A 19,957-nucleotide genomic window follows, 5' to 3' on the forward strand; every position below is an offset into this window, starting at 1 on the left:
ATGTGTGGGTTTTCAATGTGCATGTAAGTTAAAGAGTGACATAGTCAGGGATTGACAGATGCATGCAAACTTGTTCAGGAAAATCATGGTGCTTCTTAGAGTGAGAATTCTGGTTGTGAAATTAAAGGGAAAACTTAGAAATAAGAAAACTGAATTCCCAGGGGCTTGCCTCCCCCATCATAAGTGTCTGTTATTAGAAGGCGGTTAATCTAGTAGTCCTCTCTTGATCCTGAACTGGGTAGCTACCTCTGACTCCAAGAGCTGTCTAGTCTCACACCTGAATTCACCCATCAACATGCCCAGGTCCCCATATATAAACACAGTCAAAGACATCGTAGCCTGGTCGAAAATGAAGGAACAATTTGCAAATTAATGAATTAGTCCATGTTTAAATTTCCAGCTAACAAGGTAATCATTTATTTATCTAACAAGCTATAGTTTAATTATAGGCCATTACTGGCCATGACAAAATGAAACTGTGTTTGAATATCTAAAGTAGGTATGCATTTTATATTCTATTTCACATCAAGAGGTACTTTCCACAGCTACAACTCTCATTAACACATAGATTTTCTATAAACTAACATTTAACATTTAAGTACAGTAAAACCCATGTGTTTATTTATTGTTCTTTTTAGTATATAACTGGTGTACAGCGTGATATAATGAAAATACAGATGGTGCCTACCTAATGATGGCTTGATGTAACAATTTTTCACCTTTAGGATAATGTGAAAGCAATAGGCATGCAGTAGAAAATGGCCAGGCTAACCTGACGTTCAGTAGGTTAGACATATTAAGTGCATTTTCAACTTACGATATTTTCAACTTACGATGGGTTTCATGACGTAACCCCCTCATAAGTGGATGACCATATGTAATAGAGAATGTGGATTGAGATGATCAGAATTCTTATCTTAGTTCTGCCACTTTACAGGCTGTGTGATCTTAGGCAAATTGACCAACCTTTCTGAATCATTCAGACTGTGCTATGACCTAATAACACTTGAGTTACCTGCTATACAGGATTTCAGTGAGCATCAGCAAAGACTGAAAACTCCTCAAGAACAAAGATTACAATTTAGCCAAGAATAATAAGCACTCAATAAACTTGCAACATGCACACATATCCTTGATGCCATAGTTCCTTGGCAAAACTCTAATTAGGTAGAAAGGTTGTCAACCATGGCTTCCAGTTTAGGTTCTATAGATTTTAAAAATCACTGAGGTAGTAACTTGCTGAAAGTACAGAATCCTCATCTCATGCCACAAAATCTAATTTAGTTCCGCGGTGGGTCCCAGCAAGGACCTTAGTTGATTTTTATACAATAGTATTAGTCTATAAACCAGTGTTGAGAACTACTTTACAATTTTCTTTTTGAGTTTCTTAACATGTTTATCAAATTTTATTTAGCAAATACAAATAGGATATTTGTTATGATACAGGCCCTGCTCTGACGGCTTTACAGATACTAATTCATGAATTTGTATAACAACCCCATGAGGTAGGTGCCATTTACTTCATGGCCACTTTACACATGAAGAAACTGTGACACAGAGAAAGTCTATGCTGTACCTCCATTCACACAGCTCGAAGGCAGCAGAGTAGGAATATGAACCCAGGTGATCCGACTCCAGAGGCCTGCTCCAAGCCATTAGACTATGCTACTTCTCTTATATTGCATTTTATAATCTTCTTGAACAGTTTGTGAAAATCCTTTGACTAATTTGAATAACCTTAGAGTAAATTATTTTTAACTGTGTAACTTTTGTTGAGCCCTGTAGGTATTGGGTGTACAAAGATAAGTAAGACTGTATCCTTCACTGTATTAAGTATCTGGAGATAGGAGCTATCACCACCACTGACCTAGGACAATGGTGTCTCAGCTTGATTTTCCCAGGAAGCAGAGATTGAGACAAGGCCTTGCATGCAGGGAGTTTATTTTGGGCAGTGAACAGTGGAGGGCTGGGAAGGTGTAACAGCGAAGGAGGAATGGACAAAACAAGGGTATGCCACAGAACTGGTCACCGCTGTAGGCAGCAAAGACTCTATCACACCAGGATGCTCTGAGGAGCCATGCTGAGAGCTGGCAAGAGTGTAATGCATTGGCTTCTGTTCCCATTGTTAAGGGTTAGCTGAAGGAATGTTAGTGCCCTCACACTTCCAGGTTTGTGCATGCATCAGAATGACTCAATGGGGCCAAGGGTGCCACAGATAGAGTAATAAGTGAGCCCTAGAGCCTTGCTATTCAGTGTGAGGTCCAGAGTCCCGAAGCATCTGTGTCTCTCCTGAGCTTGTAAGGAGTGCAGAACCTCAGCACCACCCCAGCACTAGGGAACCAGATCCACGCTTTTGAGAAGTAGTGAGTTGAGAAGCACTGGCCCAGAGGATGTGAGCTGGGCTTCCAGAGGTGTCTGAAATTTGCAGTCTCTAAGGTCACCTATGATTCACCCCTCCCTTCTCCAGGCTCCTTTTTTGCTGCCTCTCATAGTACTAACTGTGCACCAGCAAAGTTAGGTTATTTGAATAACCTTAGAGTAAGGTTATACAAAGATAAGTAAGACTGTATCCTTACTTATTACTTAAGTAAGGATACAGTCATACCAGCCATCCTCTGGCCTTACAACCTGTGTGTGTGTGTGCGCGTGTGTGTGTGTGTGCGCGTGTGTGTGTGTGTGATAGAGAGAGAGTGAGAGAGAGAAACATCAATGTGAGAGAGAAACATTAATCAATTGCCTCCCATGTGCTCCCCAACCAGGGCAAACGAGGTGTGTGCCCTGATCAGAAATCAAAACCATGACCTTTTGCGACCCTGCCTCTATAAGCCATGTAAATTAGGATCTACATTGTTAATTTTCTATTTTAGCAATTTTTTTTTCTAAAATAAAAAGTAAATTGACATGTCTTTCTACATGTTCTTTTATAGAATGGGAATGGTGGGGAAATATATATACACACCACACACAGACACACACATAGATACAAGCTGTGCCATCAAGATTTTCATGCTTTGGTACATGAAATTAATAATTTTATACCAACTGTCACAGTGACAACAACAGTCAAATATCAATTAAAATGTTTGCACATTAACCTGGGACTAGTACAGACAAGAGAGTTTGTGGGGATGGAAAGTGATTCATTTCTGAATAAACTCTTTAATAAACAAATATAAAAGCTACTGGACCATACTTTCCATGCTTCATTTTCCCCTGGTTACTGGAGAGTTATGCTGTGTAAAGGAGGACACTTTGCCAGATGTGAACTTAATGTAATTATGAAGCAGGCTCTGAAACAATAATGCAACATGTAGTCCCATTTCCATTCGGACTTACTATTTTTATTATGCTTCTTAAACTAAAAATTGATCACAGACTAGGGGACATGTTTTCCAAGTTGCCCACACATGAATATTAACACATTATTTGTTTGGAAAGAAATTTCAAACCCCTGGCTTCAGACACTGATAATGGCTCATGCCTTGTTTATATTGACTTACCTTCAACTTCAACTACCATGTGTGATACAACCTTACCTTCAAACTCATCTACCTTATATGAGGCAGCCTTGCCCTCACATTTAATGACCATATATGATGCAGCCTCAACTTTAACGTCCATCATCAAATATGATGCTTCCCGGGCTCATTGGTACCTGGTCTAGTGCTTCACAGCAACTATGTGAAGTAAGCTATTGTCACTTCTTTTTTTTTTCCAGACAAGAAGACTAACTCTGACCAATTTAAAGTTTGCTTATAATAATACAAATGATGTCAGAGTATGAGTATAAAATGTGGGCTCCAAGACCAACCCTCTTCCTCTGTACTGTTCTGACCTTTCAAATCAAGATCATTAATCATTACCACTTTCTTTGTAAACTCAACATGCCCAGAAGTATTCATAAGTTGGGGGGGGGGGGCAGGGAAGGGGACCAGATAAATAATCAAAAGAAACTTAAACATTTTGAAATAGTTTTCTGTGGGAATTTAGACCTTACAATAAAAGTGAATAATAAACCCATATATAAAACTCCTGTTTTGTTTTGTTTTTTACCAACTTGACCGTAACTACGAGTTTATATAGGACAATTATATTACTATGGATTCAACTCCTTAATGTTATTTAGAGAACATTCATCTGTTTATCCTCAGACCATCTTCTGGGAAGATGGCGGTAGTATTATTTTGAATCTCATGGTGAGGAAACAGATATTAGTAGAGCACATATTGCAGGAAGGAGCAGGGTTTAACTTGAGTCACAGCCGTGGGGATGTGCTACCTGATGAACTGTATGTACCTTGCCCCTCAGTAAATGACTTCAGTCCTCACTCTGTCCATCTAGACTCTTTCGTAACTAATATATCTAATTAAATTACATGAAATGCAAATAACATTCTTCTTACTTGTCATGAAAGTTATTTTTGTTATTTAATTTTTTCTTTCATTAATTTATTAGTGATAATAAAACTAATTCTAACATATATTTCATATGCTAAGGTAGTCCTAGAGATAATTTCACTCATTCAAATACTAACGCAGAATGGAATTAAAGTTATTTATTAAAAATAATATAGCCCCTCTGTGTTTTTGTTACTTAGCTGAATATATTATGTATGTGTACACACACACACACAATTTAGCTAACACCAACAACAACAAATTTTTTTTTCTTGATGAATGTTATATTACTCAATTACTTTTAACTGTTTGGTTCTCTGTGTGCTACCCATAATAGCTGCCTGAATATAACCTATTTCTTATAGTAAGCAAAGAAAGTAGACCTAGAGCTTCTTTGTTTCAATATTTCTCTGTCTTCACAACTATATTTTATTTCCAGGAGGAAATATAACTCTTTTATCTTTTATTTACTTTGCTTCACAGCCTCATTGGTGGTGTAAAAATAGTTTCTATGTTCTCATTTATTAGCATTATAATATCTAGGAGTAAGACCAAGTAAAGCTTTGTAGATGACTAGATTTTTTATTTTCAGATTTGTTGAATATTACTGGCCCAGGCCAGAAGTCAGCAGGGTATACAGTAGGATTTATAAAGATGTTAAGCTACTTTTTTACTTTAATAAATATCTAGAGAATTTTTACCCTTATGATTAATATACACTCTTCTAAGTTTCAGGAAGTTAAAGTCAGCCTTTCTGAGCCTGAGGATTGTAATATTTATTGTTTTTGAAATCACTCAGATGCTCAACTGTGCAATAGTGTAGAACTAATTTAGCTAGAAACAGAAAGGAACTGAGCAGTGTTGCAGATAATCTTATGATTTCCATGGGCACAGACTGTTCAACATGACCCCGAAGAGATTTACACTGAGTCTCATTATGGTTCAGGAAGATGTTTGCATTCATAAAGATGAGACCTTCAGGGATGTAATAACAACGCCCTACAGAGAGATTCACCATCCTAATATCTCAGTTTATGTCTTGGTTAGTTTTCAGTTCATAACCAGAAATTCCTGTGTAGATGTATAGCTAGTTGAACTCACTATTTTCCTCTAATAAGGATACTAAAGATATCAAATTGTGTATAATGAGGCACCTATAAAAAAGCTACAGTATTAGAAAATATATTTTATTACCCTGAAATCAGAGGTGATGCTAAATTTGAGATAATGATTGAAATTTCCTATGATTATAAATTATTTAAAATTCAAAATTATTTGAAATAGAAAGGTAGTTTAAACTTTTCTGAAAAAATATCTGAACTACCAGTGCCCTAGAATTACTTTTCAATGAGTCATTGTTCCATGATAAAAATGGATAGCACTTTAATTTTTTAAAACAAATTTATAGTACATTAAGTCAAGAGTGAAACTCCACTAGAGTATTCCATATTTCCCTTAAGTGAATATAACCTACAGGTAGCCTTCTCAGGCTCTATATGCAGGTAGGCTGGCTTAGTGCAGTGATATAATTTTACTTGCATTAATAATACTTAACAAAAAATATAAGAGGCAGGAATAAGCAAATATCTCTACTTGGGGAAAGCATTTGAAAGGTTGAATGTGAAGAGAGACTTTCCCTGTGGAAAGAAGACTAAACTGTTGCATTGGTATAATATATACCTCTGGCTTCTCATTACACAGAGATATGAAGTATATTGTAACAATTGAGAGTTCTTGGAAATTCTTATTTCAGAGCAAAGTCACTGATCAGATCTCACACATACTGATTGGATAATTCTGAGTGATTTATTTCAATAAATGGAATATTTATTCAAAAATATATTTTTAAATTAGTGACCAACATAGAAAAAATCACTGGAAATTAATTAATTCAAATATATTGACCATATCAGGTAAAGAGTTTCCTTCATTTGCAATGCCCTCAGTTGTCACAATGCCAGAATAGCAAAGTGGAAAGATTAAACCCATAATTTCACCAAACTTACATATCCATATGGCTACATCATAGTTATAAAATATTTTTTAAATATCTTTATATTGATGACATGTATTACTTATATTCTGAATTCTCGCTAAGTGGCTTAAAAATCAGCTGAATTATATTTCACTAAAAACATAGTTATTTACCTTATCTTGCCCTGCTGGTGTGGCTCAGTAGTTGAGCGTCAACCTATGAACCAGGAGGTCACAGTTCGATTCCCAGCTGGGACACATGCCCGGGCTGTGGACTTGATCCCACGTGGGGAATGTGCAGGAGGCAGCTGATCAATGTTTCTCTCTCATCATTGATGTTTCTGTCTCTCTTTCCCTCTCCCTTTCTCTCTGAAATCAATAAAAATATTTTTTAAATTAAAAAAAACATATTTACCTTATCTTAATAAAAAGTGATTTCTCCATGAATTTACGTAAGTAGATATTTTATTAAAACTATAATTATATATGCAATTTGCAATGTGATTATAAATTTTGGCTATATATTACTATTAGTCTCTAAGGATTCAAACTCCTGATTTAGTATTACTTCCCACTATTGACTTTCTCTACTGTTTGACAAGCTTACCATAACCAATATTACCCACATTATACTGGCTTATGCCTCTACTTGGATATGAATGGCAGCCCTGTTCTACATTGAAGTCTGTGCTTCCTTGCTCCCCTTTCGTTTCCTCCCTTCCTTGCCATGGGCAGATTTTCTGTTGACGTCAGCCATAGCAGCTCTTTGGGAATTTTATTCTCTTCTCCCACTCCTTACTCTCCTCTCCCCATCTCTTGCAGAGGCAGCCTCGGTTTGCTTAGGTCCCAGTTGTCTATCTGCTTGCACTAACACTGGATGCCCACTCTCAGCTCCTGCCCTGTTACCACTCTCTCCAACTCTCTGCTCCATGAAATGGCAGGACCCTGCCTTTCTTCCTCAGTAGCTACCAGGACCAGCTGAGATGGCACATCATGAAGATGACATGTGACTGCCTATGTGGACGTCTGGCAAAGTCCACAAGCATAAAGGAGACACGTGAGCAGTTTTTGAGTACAAAGGATAGCACCAAGTGTGCTACAATCTCCTAATAGTCAAAGGGAATAAAGTGAACCAGGTTTACATCCTCGTTTAAACTTTTTTCCTAGTGGTCTGACTCTAGACAAATTACCTAGCCTTTCCAAGCTTCAATTCCTTAACTATAAAATAGGACTAGTATTTCCTATCTTTAAAAGTTGTTGTAGTCACTGTATCTCTACACCTAACACATAGTTCAGTGAAGAGAAATAGATTTTCAAAATGAAATTCTAATCTTCATCCAGACAAAACTGTTCCCAAATGAATGCAATTAATTATTTTGTTTGAAATAAAAAATAATGAGTTGTAGCATGACCCATCCAAGAGTCCTTGTGAAAACAGCTGTAATTGAACTTATTGGCTAGCTCCTTATTTGTCATGTCAAGACTTTTCCAAAGAGCAGTAATATATTCATCTGGAGAAAGATTACACATTTAAAACACACCATCAAAATCCCAGTGCCTGCTTGTAAATTATCTAACAATAATTTATTCTTTTTCACATGAAAAAGATATTCAAACCAATTTTTATTTGTACAACCTGATTGTTTTCCTTAATTGCCTTCCAACCTCTGGTAGCTACAGTGGATGGACTCACACAGGTTCGTTCCTTCTTCTTGCAGCATAATGTTATGCAGGCCAAAGGCTCCAGCAAGACTCCCTTACAGCTTGACTTGTAATGGAGCTCACCTAAACAGAGGACCCATGGTGAAACGTGAAGGGAGATAACAATGTCATGAAGCCAAGGCCACACAACTGCTGCTTCTGCTATTGGCTGACAAGTGTCTTTGTGGAGGGCTTTGGTACCAGCCATAGCAGAGGTCAGAATGCCCACCCTCTAAATTCATGGGTGTCAAGGGGTGGGGACCCAGGCAATCATTTGTCTGGCTCGGGGCCCACAGGAAGGACTTGGGAAGAAGCAATTGTAGTGAATAAACATTCTAGGATAGTAATCTTTTTTCCCCAAGAGACTTTGTAAATATTTGAATATATTAGAAATTATGCAGTCAAGTATTTTTTCATACAGATGTACTTTGCTTTATGTTGATTGACAAATTATTATGTTCAGAATAATGCTTTTCCTTTTCCATGTGTCTCTTTCAATAAAAAAATTCTAAGACATATTCCATGGATAGTAAATAATTTTGAAGAAATGGTTTTTCTTATCAAATAAATCTTATTTAATTTTCACAGTGATTGTTTTCATATTCCTTCAATTATAATCAGTAAAAATATGCATATAAACTGCATATGTATTGCATATAGACATTTCATATAAATGTATCTATATACACATATTTCTTTTATTTATATCCTTGATGTCAGAATGTAAAAGGAAAATTAAAAGTGGATAAAATAGAGAAAAGTAAATATTATAAAATGTCAAGATTAAAATAGGCTAGCCAAGAGACAGTTTATCATAAAAGCCAGAAAAATTAAAGTTGAATTTCAGCTTCTGTTTGTATTGCCTCTTTTCATTCAGTTAAGTCAAATAACCTCTCTGAGCCTAATACCTATACCAAAGAATTATTGTGAGAAAAAATGAAATGGCAAATATAAAATGCATGGCATAGAATGCATACTTAATATAATTGACTAATAGAATGTTGTAAGGATACACTTCGTCTTAGTTTCTACTGAGGCTCAAAATGCTATAAAAAGCAATATAGGTTCAAGTGTTCCTTCATAAAATGAGGGACACAGCCTCTCCTTAGGGCGTGCCGGAAGGCACTGTGAAACTAGCCTTAATTACTGTTTTTCTTCCAGGGTATATAAAGTGCAGGTAAAATTAATGTATGGGGAGCTTACAGTTACTGGGGATGATGGCAAAGATTAGCAACTGCAAAACAAAATCTGTTCTGTCCTGTAAAGAGAGAGCTTAGCTGGGTACATGGCTGGAGTGCGTTTCTCAGGCTCTCAAGCAAGTAGGCAAGGCCAAGGGGAGGTGAGCAGAAGAGATGTGTGCCCCTTCCAGGGTAGGGCACTGCAAGAGGTCGTGTCTCTCCATGTCCCCCTCCTCTCTTCTGTCTGGATGCTTGTGACGGAGAGGCCCTAAACTCCATGGTCAGCTGGAGGACAGCCAGCCGCTTCTTTCAACCCCCACGGGAGGTTTAAGAGAACTGTTATAGGAAAGCTATCTCCGCTTCCTTTTTAAGCTACTGAAACTTGGCATTCTATTTGTTACTGCTTTCTAGCCTCCATCACAAATACAGCAAGCCTACATTCTCTTGGGAAGAGTTGTGGGAGTGCTACGGCATTTCCCTTTCCAGCTACTCACGGAGGAGGGCAGGGGGATGTGCACTATCTCCAGCCAAGCGAGGGGGTGTGTGAAGAAATTCATGTGGAGAGCTTGCTTTATGTGCCCTGGAATCCGGGGATATGCAGAGAGTGTCAACTGAAATCCTAGGGCAGACCACGTGGGGACGGGGGAAAGAGGGAGAGAGACTGAGAAGCATGAGGTAAATATGTCAGGTTCTCCCAAAACAGATGTGCGCTCCCCGAAAGGGAGCCAGCCTGCAGCCATGTTGACAGAGAGTCCTACCAGGAAGGGATGGAGGGGTGAAGAGACCCAGCACTGGGCGGACAGCTGAAGCCCACCGGCTCCTGTGTCTGTGGCCAGACAGAGGCCAAGTCACCTGCCTCACAAAAGCCCTGGGTGGTTGGAGGTCTGCACCAGGAGGGACTCAGCAATCAGCTAAGGTCTGAGAAAAAGCAGCTGTATCTGCTGCCCCCGGGGCCCTGAAGCCTGGTGCTACCCACACCAGTCAGTGGTGTTGGGAGTTTCCCCTGCCTCCTCTCTTCCTTCACCCTCTGCTTCTGGAGGGACAAGAGCAGCGGGAGGGTGGAGCTGAAGAATTTAGACTCTCCTTGCTCTTTGTAGGAAGAACAGCTGAGGCAGGCCCCAGCTGGGGGAAGGTCATTTAAATTGTGGAACAGATTAAACTGTAATGTTAGATTTGATGAGGTTTTTAAATTTTTGAAATGAGATTGTTCTTTCTGAAAAGGACCAGAAACGCTTTGGGACCACGTGAGATTTTTATTCAGGAGTGGGAAAGATTGCCTCCAAAGAAAATAATTATAAGGAATTTGAAGGGGGATGGTTGCTCTCGGTAATGGTACAACTGTGTCCAACAAGTTCAATAAACTGATTAAGTCGTTTTTGTCATCCGTTAGAAGAAAAATATAATTGTTATTTCAAATCACAAAACTGCCTGTGGCCACTTCTGGCTCTAAAGAAGTGGCACAAAATTTTTTCTGGCATAGATTACCTTTTGTTTAGCAAAACATTTTGCTTATGATACAAAGGCAAAGCCCCTAAGCACTCATCCAGAGCAAGGCTGTCATACGAAATTGTAACACAAGCCACATACATGAGCCACATCTGTCATTTTTAGTTTTTAGTAGCCACATTAATTGGGTGAAGTTACCTTAATAACATGTCATTCAATAGATTTAAAATGTTACCGTTTCAATATGTAGCCAATATAAGAACTTGTTGATAGGCTATTTTACATTTTTAATACTGTCTTCAAAATCTAATATGTTTTTTATATTTACACCAATATCAATTTGAACTGGTCACATTTCAATAGCTATCGGGTTGAACAACACAGGTCTGGAGTTTTTCATGTCTAAATCTGCCTAAGAAATGAGCAGAATTACTAGACTATGGAGAAGGTAGAAAGGGGGAAGGGAAGGAGGAGAACGAGTGAGGGTAACAGCAAGAAAAAGATGGCCAAGGAGAAATTCTGAGTATATGGAGGGAACAAATACTATATAAAAACAGGAGGGTTTAGAAGAGTGTGTGGCCCCTAGAAAGTGCCCTGTAAATGCTGGCTTATATCACCTGGAAAATCCTTTCACCTTGACATTGACCTACATCTTAGCACCCTTTAGGGTGATAGTAACTAATCATACATTACATATTTTACCTTCTTACAATTTTACCTCCAGTCCATCTTTTTCTACCTTTGTCCAAAGGCTTTAATCCGGACACACCCGGCCCATATTTCTGAGAATTTATTATCTACTAGCGCCAGCAAAGAAAATAAATATGTTTGGTCCGATGTGACTTTTGATTAGTGAACCATTGCTGTTTCCCAGTTATTATTACTTATTTTTGTCTAAATTTTTACATCTTTCCAGCAATGAAATACATGAAGGTCATTCAAAATATTTTATACGAGTATCCTAGGATAAAATACCCTTAAAGTCTGTATTCTCATTTGTGCTATAATTTGACTCCTGTATTTGATAAACTGTCTTCAATATGTAACTTGGCAGCGCAGATAAAACATTCACCATCCACTGGTACAGTGCCCTGGAGTTCCCTTTGCCACAGGTATCTTCAGAGGTTCCATTCCAGGGACCCACAGGTCCTATGGTAAGTGAATATACACTGCCTCGGCTTCCCATGGCCACTGCAACCAATTACCACAAATCGGTGGCTTAAAACAACAGAAATTCTTTCTCTCAGAGTCTTGGAGGCTGGAAGTCCAAGTCAGTATCACTGGGTCAAACTCCAGGTGCTGGCAGGGCTGTGCTCCTTCCAGAGCAGCGGTTCTCAACCTGTGGGTCGCCAGGGACCCGGTCCTATGGTAAGTGAATATACACTGCCTCGGCTTCCCATGGCCACTGCAACCAATTACCACAAATCGGTGGCTTAAAACAACAGAAATTCTTTCTCTCAGAGTCTTGGAGGCTGGAAGTCCAAGTCAGTATCACTGGGTCAAACTCCAGGTGCTGGCAGGGCTGTGCTCCTTCCAGAGCAGCGGTTCTCAACCTGTGGGTCGCGACCCCTTTGGGGGTCGAACGACCCTTTCATAGGGGTCACCTAAGACCATTGGAAAACACATATATAATTACATATTGTTTTTGTGATTAATCACTATGCTTTAATTATGTTCAATTTGTAACAATGAAAATACATCCTGCATATCAGATGTTTACATGACGATTCATAACAGTAGCAAAATTACAGTTACGAAGTAGCAACGAAAATAATTTTATGGTTGGGGGTCACCACAACATGAGGAACTGTATTAAAGGGGCGTGGCATTAGGAAGGTTGAGAACCACTGCTCCAGAGGCTCTGGGGGAGAATCCAGTCTTGGCCTCGCAAGCTCTGGGAGGCTTCCAGCAGTCCTTAACTTGGGGCCACATCACTCCAGTCTGTGCCTCTGTGGTCATATCACCTCCTCCTGTGCTAGCTGTGTTTTCTACTTTTCTTTTTATGCCTGTGTGAAATCTCCCTATTCCTTTCTCTTACCTCAGTGGTTCTCAACCTTGGCTGCACATTAGAATCACCTGGGAATCTTTTTAAAATCCCGATTTCTGGGCCTCATCATTAGTAACAAAGAAACAGAATTTCCGGAGGATGAGGCCCAGAAATCAGGATTTTAAAAAGATTCCCAGGTGATTCTAATGTGCAGCCAAGGTTGAGAACCACTGCTCTAGAGGGACTAGAGACTGAGAAGCTCTGTGCCTGCATGACTAATCCCCCCAAAAAAACTCAGGTGAGCTTCAGGTTTGTACATGTCACACATTGTGGCTGGGAGAATTAAGAACTGTCCATGCAACGCCACTGGGAAAGGACAATTGGAAGCTCATGCCTGGTTTTTCCTGGACTCCAGCCTATACGCTTTTTTTTTTTCCTCTGATGATTCCAATCTGTATCTTTTCTTTGTAATAAAGCATAACCATGAATATAAACGCTTCTCTGAGTTCTGTGAGTACTTCCAGGCACCCGAGGGTGGTCTTGGAGACCCTTGGGACATTAGTACCAACGGCTTACAGTAATTTTTCTTCATAAATTAGAATTTTAAGCAGAATTTAAAATAATATCTACACATTCCAGGAATTTATTATCATCATAGTTATGACATTCCCTAATTCTACTCAGTAAACATTAAAAATATTTTATTGAACTTGCAAACTGAAAAGTTAAAGTATTAATACTGCTATATGATATAACTCTGTTGTAAAGCAAGCATTTTGAATTGGATATTAAAATCAAATTTGAAAGTCTACTGTTTTAACACGGATGAAATGATTTCTGAAAACCTACACTAAACTCTTTGAACTCTCCTAAGAAGAAATGATTTATATTTATTACCCTCTGGTAATCCTTAAATTATATATATTAATAGATTAAAATGTTCGTGAATTTTTATATTCTATGAAACCTTAGTCATTGAAGTTTGATTTTTCTTAATGTTTCCTAGGTTTTCCTATTCAGTTAATCCTAGACTGCCTAGGGTGGGCATGAAATATGAAATGCTTTTTTGTAGACCATTAGCTTATCAAAACTTTAACACCAACTATATAGTATTGATTGGGAAGTTCTAAAGAAATACAGCCTGATTTATTAATATATTTCTTAGAATCATTTCACAAAGTCTGAGGTTCAGGTTGTATACTCACCATGAATGTATGATAGACAAAATTTGGCCTTTGATTTTTGTAGCAGTTTTACTTCCCTTTTTTCTCTTGGCACTGGAGCTTTCTGTTGTATTTATAGTTGAACCATGGAATATAGGTGTCTGCTTCTGCTACACATCTTTTAGAAGGTATAACTTGCCAGAGAGGATGATATGGAACATGAAAATTATTTACTAATGAAAATATACTTAAACTTATATTGTGATTTGTCATTTGCATCATGTTTAAATAGCTTAAAAATTATACAAGTCACACAGTACTTAATTGACCTTAAAATAAGAAAACCTTCAGTTTTGAGAAACATTATTTAACTGGGTGGATTGGGAAAGTTCTACATGAACTTTCATTTTATAGCATTTTTTTTTACATAAGAAATATACCAAAAATCCTATATAATAAAAGCCTAATATTCAAATTGTCCCCTCAGGTGATCGTTTGACCGGAGTTCGACTACTCGCTGTGATGTGCGCTGACCACCACGGGGAAGTGCGGAACATGGCAGGCATCAGTAACGCGGCGCTGGCAGCGGGTGGCAGTGCAGGGGCTGCCAGCCCTGATGGGCCCCGACGAGAGTGGGACTGTGGCAGGATGGTGGAGCGAGTGAGTGGGCTGCACCAGGCCAAGGCGGGTGCAAGGGGGGACCCAATCACCCTGCAGACAGCAACCAGCAGTGGTGGTGGCGGGCGTGGGGGGAGTGGCCACCACTAGGCTCCCAGGCACTGAGGGAGCTGGGCGGGGGGACCCAGGCCAGATTAACCGCCCCGCAGGCCTGATGGTGAAGCAGGTGAGGGGACAGCCCCAGGCCACAGTGGGGTGCCAGGCCGGGCTGCAGGCTGTGAGCTTGGGCCCAATCCCCACAGGCCACCCTGAGGGATCCCACCTGTGCACGAATTCGTGCACTGGGCTGCCAAGCCACCTCAATACCAGAAAGGAGTAATGAATGATTTTTAATCCAGTTTACTTTGTAAAGAATGCTCTTTCCCTGTCTCAAATTCTAAGAGCTATTCATCATCCTTACAGCAAGTTTTGCTTAAATGCTTCACACATCAGCCCAATTCCATCCTCTAGGAAGTTCTTTGTGATCTGTTTTATCTGCCAGTTCATGTTTCTGGGCTTGCAGTAGTTTGTTACATAGATACAACTCAAATTGAAACAAAACATTGTGATAATAAGTAATATTTATTCTGTGCATTTTAAGCCAGAACTACTGCTAAATACTTTACAGGGAACACTTAATTCTGAGAACGAGAGAAGCTCGTTCACTCGTGCAGACTCACACAGCAAATGGCAGAGTTGTGAAGCAAACTGAGGCTAGGCTGATGTGCTTTATTCTCTCATGGGCTAAATAACATACTAACCTAATTTAATAAGCAAACAACAACAACAAATAAACACATGCACCGAGATGCTCTAAGAATGCTTTCCATCCTATACAATAAAGATGTAATATGCAAATGGTTGTTAGGCCGTGAAGCGTAATGACCGACCGGGCAACAGCTGGATCACGGATCAGCAGGAGGGTGGGGCAGCGAGCTACAAGTGGGCGGCAGAGAGCTACAAGAGGGGGCAGGTGAGCAAGCTATGGTGGGCGGGGGGGACAGGGGGGCGGAGGGAGCTACAGGAGGGCAGCAGCGAGCTACCGGCGAGCTACTGACACATGGATTCATGTGCAGAGCTACTAGTTATAAAATAACAACTTCAGTGTGTAAGTTCAGGAATTTAGCAATTGGTTTGTCAGCCACTTATGTTCATGTAATAGGAGATGAATGACAAGTGCCCTTTCAATAACATCCAAATGAGAACTGCCTCCTTCTTCGTATTTGCCCACTGCTTGCGGGGCACTTTAGGGTCCTCCAGGAGGGCCCTGTGAGGACCTTTATTTCTATTGTCATAACTGGACATGCTCCTCTGGCCTGTACCGTTCTGCTTTATGTTGTCAGTGGTTGTCATGGGCTTGCATGAATGTACCAGTGATTAATTTGGATGGATGTGTATGGTTTAGAGTGAGCTGAAGCTATTCACATTGGTACAAAAAAAATCACAAAGTTTGGCCTCTGATTTCTTGTAACCATTTCATTGTCTCAGTTTTGCTGCAGTTTCCCTGGGTAGTGTTTTAGTAACTCTATTTTTTCCACTACATAATTCCGTAACTCTAATAAACTCGTCTCCTGGCTGAGCACCATGTTAAAAATCCCATGCACAATTTCTTCCGAGCAGCACTTTATTGCCTGTTTCACTGTAATGCAATATTAATATAAAATGATGACACTTGGACTGTGGAGGCACTATTGTGCATTTACAATAATATTTATACAAATAATTAAACTTTCACTTTATTGGATAGGGCATGTCTATGCACAGGATCAAATTAATTGGAGAAAAAATTAAAAGACTGCATTGGCCACCGTGGTCTCTGTCTGGGTGTTCTCTGATTGGACTGCATGAAAATCTAGTTTCAGATATTGCATCTGTCATCTGTACTTCATCTCAAGGAATTAATCAAAATGACGGTGGAGCTCAGTTTTTGAATCTTCATTATTTCAGCTATTAATTTTTAAAAGCAGCAAATGTTGCAAGTCAATAGCATTCATAAAAACTGATTTATTGTGCAATTCCCTTCATACTCCTGGAAGCCAAGAGCAGATTCTGTGTATCCAATGCTTTCTATTTCTAAGCCACTCTCTTTACATTCATTTTTTTAAGATAAATTATTTAGATGAAAGAAATGTAATCCTGTTTAAATTCCACTGATTCTAATTCATAGGAACTGACCACATCAAGGAAATGTAAAATTTAGCATGAAAAAGAACCGCACACAGAAGCAATTACATGGTGAAAAATCACAGAAATGTAATGTAATTTATATTAAAAAGTGCAAAAGAATCTTGATCAATCCCATTACTTCTGTGATCTAGGTAACCTCACATTACTCTCTGATAGTGTTCCGCAACAGGCAGGGCCCACCGATGCCTTTTATACCACTGATGTCTCAGTTAAGACCTACACAGGTTCCTTTATGCACAGACAGCACGTCCTGTGACTATGTACCGCTACATATATTTGCACTTCAATTGCAGAACTGATTTTGGATTTGGTCAATCTTTGTTTAAATCCTAATCCTGGCTCTACTAATTTATAGCTAGCTATGTTTTCTTGAACAATATTTAATCCTCTGAGTTTTAGTTATCTTCTCTCTAACATGTAGATTACAAAGTTTATTCAATAAGTTTTTTAAAGAATTAAGCAAATATGAATAAGATAATATTTGTAGAAGCACTTATCATAATATGCCATTTCCACTAACTGGTATTATTTATTCTCTATCCAACATTGATTGTTACAATTAGTACCTCTGAAATCCAAAGGAAAATTCATGACTTTTAAAGAGTCGTTTGAGGGGCAAAGTAATGATATGAAACCTGATACCAATCAAACACAAGGCCCATACTCCCTCCAATTTGTTGCCTGTCTCTTACTACACATTTGTATTCCCTAGGCCTAAAACATCCACTCCCTAATATCCGCAGATCAAAATAATAATAATTTCACCCAATGCCACTTACTGTTTTACAAACTAAAATGAGGAGAGTGGGCTGTATGTGGGTATTGGGCAATCCCCTGGTTAGCGACTGCCAAGTGGCTACCGGACAGGCGTCCAGGTCCAGCAGTCTCTATTCTGCTAAGTGCAACAAAAGAATAAACTGTTTTTAAACAAGGATGAAACTCCATACCTCTTTGGACACCTTCTGCCACTTAACACCTCCATCCTAATCATGTAAAAAATATATCAGATTGCCCTAGCTGGTTTGGCTTAGTGGATAGAATGTCGGCCTGAGAACTGAAGGGTCTCGGGTTTGATTCTGGTCAAGGGCACATGCCTGGTTTGCAGGCTCAATCCCCAGTAGGAGGTGTGCAGGAGGCAACCAATCAATGATTCTCTCTCATCACTGATGTTTCTATTTCTTTCTCCCGCTCCCTTCCTCTTTGAAATCAATAAATATATATTAAATATATATATCAGATTACTATCTAAGCAAGGAAAATTCACTATATATCTTAATAATTTTCTTCTCATTTTAAAATTTATTTTAGATACCAAAAATAATAATTATATCCACTGCCATAGGATGAACTAGCAGAGAAAAACAACTAGGCATATAAAAAATTAGCATTCTGAAAGAGAGGAACCATTTTGAGCATTCAGAACATATGTTCTCCGGTGAATCACAATTATTACAGGAAATTGGAGACAACTTTTTAAAGCTTTTAGAGATTCTAAATGAGGCTCAAGTAAATTTTATGCTGACAAAAGATCTTGATATAGTGATGCAGTTTGGGAGATTTAAAATAATAATTGCTGAACTAAAAAAATTAATTGTTCCCAAGGAAAGCATGTTAGTAATGTTGGTAAAACCAAATTAGTACATTAGAAGACCAGCAATCAGGCAAAGAAAAAAAACTGATGGAATGTAATGAGGGAAATATGAGTAATGAAGGCAATATTTATATGATCCAATTTTTATGTTCTCATTCAGAGACTTGAGGGCTCCTCTTTGAGCTCCATCTTCTTGGTCTTAAGAGTCTTCTCCTTTCAAAGTCAGTAGATGGGGAAAAGGAGAGTAAAGCTTGTGAGTTTGTTTTTTTCTTTTTTTCCTTTAATTCTCACCCAGGATATGTTCCTATTGCTTTTAGAGAGAGGAGCGGAGGGGTGTGGGCAGGAGGAGAACAGAGAAAGAGAGAGAGAAAGAGAGAGAGAGAGAGAGAGAGAGAGAGAGAGAGAAACATCAATGTGAGAGAGAAACATCAATTGGTTGCCTCCAGTAAGCTCTCTGATCAGAGATCAAACCCACAACCTTTGGTGCAAGGGAGGATGCTCCAACCAACCGAGCCATCTGGCCAGGGCAAAGCTAGTGAGATATTTATGGGGCAACCATGGATGTGATAACCATAGCTTCCACCCAGCGTTTCATTACCCACATACATGGTTTAACTGCCCAGAAAGCTGGTAAAGGTATGCCAGGAGGAACAGAGGTGAACTTCATTAGAAACACAGTTACCTGTGTGCTCTCCTCTCAGAAGCACACCCAGGCCTTTCCTGTCCCCCTTTTTCCCCCCGAGGCAGGTTACCTTTGGCTTCCCTCTCCTAAGCCCCACGGGCCCTTCTTCTGCTTCTGTAACTTGTTCCTGAGCCTACACAGCCCAGTTGGCTCACTTCTCTTACCTCTGGAATTTTCTAAATAAACTTTCTTTTATAATTTGAAAAACAACAACAACAAAAGCCATACTTATCTCAATAGGTAGTACAAATAGCTTTCTTAGGGTAAAAGATGGATTCCCCATATATAAAGAATCATTTGCCATACCACTTATAAACTCTTCCTGAAAAACTACCTAAGAAAATGAACTAGATTAATATCAGGATATAGAACTTATAATCAGAAATCACATATATAAACTTTTTTAAATACTCCAAAATTTTCCCAGAGTAGGAATTGAATAAGCTATGATTTCGGGCTCTCATGTAGAAAAGCTAGAGTATAATATCTGAATGATCACATATAAACAAACAAAACAAAACATGAACTACTTGATAATTACAAAGTTCTGTGGTGAAGAGTGTAGACATCCTTAGAGACCATCACTCTGCCAGGAGCCTGGGTGCAAATTTGACTCTATTTCTTACTAGCTATGTAACTGGGGCAAGTTACTTATCCTCCTAGTACCTTTTTTCCTGCAAATAAAATGGAAATAATATTAATTCCTATTTTATAAGGTTGCTGTAAGAACTAAATTAGGTCATTCATGTAAATAATAATGGCAACCTTTACCAAGTACATTCTAAGTATCAGGAATTTTTTATATATTATTTAAATATTTGTTACATCAGGCTATTTTTGTTATTTAAAGTAACTCATATCAAATAAAATGAATACAAAAATTATAGAGAATCTAGAAATCTATAATAAAATATAATTATAAGTATGTTTATATAATCCTATATAATAAAAGGGTAATATGCAAATTGACCCTAACAGCAGAAAGACTGGGAAT

The sequence above is a fragment of the Myotis brandtii genome, unplaced genomic scaffold (genome assembly GCF_000412655.1).
Source record: "Myotis brandtii unplaced genomic scaffold, ASM41265v1 scaffold365, whole genome shotgun sequence".
Taxonomy (NCBI): Eukaryota; Metazoa; Chordata; class Mammalia; order Chiroptera; family Vespertilionidae; genus Myotis; species Myotis brandtii.